The sequence below is a fragment of the Pan paniscus genome, chromosome 13 (genome assembly GCF_029289425.2).
Source record: "Pan paniscus chromosome 13, NHGRI_mPanPan1-v2.0_pri, whole genome shotgun sequence".
NCBI classification, from domain to species: Eukaryota; Metazoa; Chordata; class Mammalia; order Primates; family Hominidae; genus Pan; species Pan paniscus.
This window is the reverse complement of record NC_073262.2, coordinates 45,642,777-45,647,014: the sequence shown is the minus strand read 5'-3', so window position 1 is coordinate 45,647,014 and position 4,238 is coordinate 45,642,777. Positions and strand designations below refer to the sequence as shown.

Sequence of the window (4,238 nt, the reverse complement as noted above, 5' to 3'; positions counted from 1 at the left end):
CATCTCAAAGAAAAAAAAAAGAACCATTTGATAAACCCAAAGTGTATCTACACGTCTCTAAGAGAGCAAAAAAATTATTGTCAATTAAATATGTAACATTTATTCTAACTGACAGATCTATGTGGTTAAATTATTGATATAGCGTTTTAAAAATTAAGCTGCCATTCTAGCTGCTGTGCAATGGTATCTCACTGTGGTTTTGATGTGCATTTCTCTGATGGCCAGTGATGGTGAGCATTTTTTCATGTGTCTGTTGGCTGCATAAATGTCTTCTTTTGAGAAGTGTCTGTTCATATCTTTTGCCCACTTTTTGTTGGGGTTGTTTGTTTTTTTCTGGTAAATTTGTTTAAGTTATTTGTAGATTCTGGATATTAGCCTTTTGTCAGATGGGTAGATTGCAAAAATGTTCTCCCATTCTGTAGGTTGCCTGTTCACTCTGACGGTAGTTTCTTTTGCTGTGCAGAAGCTCTTTAGTTTAATTAGATCCCATTTGTCTATTTTGGCTTTTGTTGCCATTGCTTGACATAGGAACGCTTTTACACTGTTGGTGGGAGTGTAAACTAGTTCAACCATTGTGGAAGACAGTGTGGCGATTCCTCAAGGATCTAGAACTAGAAATACCATTTGACGCAGCGATTCCATTACTGGGTATATACCCAAAGGATTATAAATCATGCTACTATAAAGACACATGCACACGTATGTTTATTGCGGCACTATTCACAATAGCAAAAACTTGGAACCAACGCAAATATCTATCAGCCATAGACTGGATTAAGAAAATGTGACACATGAGACCAGCGGCGGCGGCGGCGGCAGCGGTGCTGGGGGCGCAGAGGGCCGCGCAAGCGGAACCGGGCGAGCACGCGAGCTAGCGGAGAGCGGGCGGCCTTGCGGGAGGCGGCGGCGGCACCCCAGGCCAAGCCGGCGCGGGAGGAGTTCCAGGGCGATGGGGCCGCGGCCGGGCCTGATGCTTTGACAGCTGGAAAGAGCGCGGAGCCAGCGCCTGCTCGGGAGGGAGGGGAGCGCTGCTAGGAGAGCGCCAGCCAGCGAGAGAGGGAGGGAGCGCCTGGGAGGGGGCCGGGAGCGAGGGACAGCTCGGGAGAGCCGGAGCGGTGGCGGCTGTGGGGAGGCTGGGCGCCCTCTTCCCTGCAAACCATGTTTGCCAAAGGCAAAGGCTCCTTGGTGCCCTCGGACGGGCAGGCTGGGGAAAAGTTAGCTTTATACGTCTACGAATATTTACTGCAGGTAGGAGCACAGAAATCTGCACAGACCTTCTTATCGGAGATTCGCTGGGAAAAAAACATCACGTTGGGAGAACCGCCTGGGTTTTTGCACTCGTGGTGGTGTGTATTTTGGGACCTTTACTGTGCAGCTCCTAAAAGGAGAGATACTTGTGAACATTCAAGTGAAGCAAAAGCCTTTCCTGATTCTAGTGCAGCAGCTGCCCTGAGCCCCGTGCTTGGCAACATTCCCCCCAACAATAGGATGCGGGGAGGCCGAGTCCCGCCAGGTTTCTTTCAGGGTCCTCCGGGGTCACTGCCCTCGCCGCACGCACAGCCTGCACCTCACAATCCTAGCAGCATGATGGGACCCCACAGTCAGCCTTTCATGTCACCGCGATACGCAGGCGGCCCCAGCCCCCCGATCAGAATGGGAAACCAGCCTCCGGGAGGAGTTCCTGGGACACAGCCATTGCTGCCCAATTCCATGGATCCCGCACGACAACAAGGCCACCGCCACATGGGAGGATCAATGCAGAGAATGAACCCTCCCCGAGGCATGGGGCCCACGGGTCCCAGCCCACAGAATTACGGCAGCGGCATGAGACCACCACGCAATTCCCTCGGCCCCCCACGCCCGGGATTAACATGGGCCCGGGAGCCGGCAGACCCTGGCCCAATCCTAACAGTGCTAACTCAATTCCATACTCCTCCTCATCACCTGGTACCTATGTGGGACCCCCTGGTGGTGGCGGCCCTCCAGGAACACCCACTATGCCCAGTCCCTCAGATTCAACAAATTCCAGCGACATCTACACAATGATTAATCCGGTGCCGCCTGGAGGCAGCCGGTCCAACTTCCCGATGGGTCCCGGCTCGGACGGTCGGATGGGCAGCATGGGCGGCATGGAGCCACACCACATGAACGGATTGTTAGGGTCAGGCGACATAGATGGCTTCCAAAAACTTATCCTAACAACGTAAATAGTATTAGCAATCCTCCAGGCACCCCTCGAGATGACGGAGAGTTAGGAGGGAACTTCCTCCACTCCTTTCAGAATGACAATTATTCTCCAAGCATGACAATGAGTGTGTGATCCCCCCTTCTACAAGACGCTGAGAGAGCTGGCATTGCAGGCGGGAAGATGCCAGAAATCACGCAAGAAGTGAGGTGTCATTATCCAGGAGCTGGTAGGGAGGGCATCTCCTGCTCCCCTCAAACCCTCCCACCCCATTCACTCCCACCTTTCCCAATTTTAGTTTCATGCAATAAAAAGGCTGAACTTTTTATTCCATAAAAGAAAACAAAAAGAAAGAAAGAAAGAAAATGTGGCACATATACACCATGGAATACTATGCAGCCATAAAAAAGGATGAGTTTGTGTCCTTTGCAGGGACATGGATGAAGCTGGAAACCATCATTCTGAGCAAACTATCATAAGGACAGAAAACCAAACACCACATGTTCTCACTCATAGGTGGGAATTGAACAATGAGAACACTTGGTCACAGGGCGGGGAACATCACACACAGGGGCCTGTCCTAGCGTGGAGGCTAGGGGAGGGATAGCATTAGGAGAAATACCTAATGTAAATGACGAGTAAATGGGTGCAGCAAACCAACATGGCACATATATACCTATGTAACAAACCTGCACGTTGTGCACATGTGCCCTAGAACTTAAAGTATAATAAAAAAAATTAAGCTGCCAGAATATGCTAGTGTGATTTTTCTGACCAATGTGGTACATTTATTTCTATTTTATACAACAGAACATAACAATACTATTTTGATTGTAGAAAATCTTCACTGTTACCACCTTGCTGACATGACACATTTTTGAACAACTAAGATGTGCATGAGGTTAAGACTTATTCAGAATCACAACTCTCAGTATTAATGCCTTATTTCATCCTGGGGTAGAACATGGGCATTGACTATAATGTTTCCGTTTTTCTTGCTTTGCTTCTGAGTGCTGAGTGTGTTCTGGATACTCAAATGCCTTTTCATTTAAATTGAATGGAGAAAGATTGAGGGCTTCTAGAATTAAAAGCAACTTAAACTACATAGAAATATCAAGGATACTTTAATTATATGGTCACCTGGAGGCTGGGAAAAAGTGTAGGATGATGCAGACACCTCTCCGTCTTAATAATAATCCTACCTCATTTCATTTGTGGGTCAACAGCGGATTGACTGACCTGAGATCATTTTCCCTCAACTGCAAAAATATACAGTTTATAAAAACCAGGTCTTCAGAAAATAGAGCTTAATATCAATAAGGCTGTAAAGAAAAAATTCCTAGAAAACATCAGAGCCCAACAATGTGCTGGGATTGTATGTCACATGGCTAGTACCAGTTGCGGTCATTAATGTTGGGGTACCTGGAAAGGATAATACTTGGGGGAATGGGGGCCTTATAAAGCTTAGTAGGTTTGCTTGTCTTAGAAAATGTTGTTTTTGGTTGTTGTTGTTTTGGTTTGGTTTGGTTTATTTGGGTTTTTTTTTGTTGTTTTTTTTTTTTTTGAGACAGAATCTCGCTCTCGTCCCCCAGGCTGGAGTGCAATGGTGTGATCTCGGCTCACTGCAACCTCTGCCTCCCAGGTTCAAGCAATTCTCCTGCCTCAGCCTTCTGAGTAGCTGGGATTATAGGTGCCTGCCACCACGCCTGGATAATCTTTGTACTTTTAGTAGACACGGGGTTTCACCATGTTGGCCAGGCTAGTTTCAAACTACTGACCACAGGTGATCCACCCACCTCAGCCTCCCAAAGTGCTGGGATTTCAGGCATGAGAAAATGTTGGTAACATGCATGCAAGAAATTTTAATATTCTATAGATGGCTTGCCTCTGCTGTTCTTACTTACACCTGTATTCCACTGTTTTATCTTCTCATTCCAATTTTACTTGTGAAAATAGCAATAATTATATTCATTCTAAATTCTCAGGCTATTATGAGGGTAAACAAAAATATTCACAACTGCATTTAAGATCTTTGATAAAACAAAATGAGCCA

The 4,238-nt window shown here is 46.9% G+C and overlaps 1 pseudogene; it reads left to right on the top strand.

Annotated features, from left to right (window-relative positions):
- Positions 1 to 917: 917 nt before the first annotated feature.
- Positions 918 to 2,416, top strand: LOC117979373 (single-stranded DNA-binding protein 3-like; annotated as a pseudogene).
- Positions 2,417 to 4,238: the final 1,822 nt, after the last annotated feature.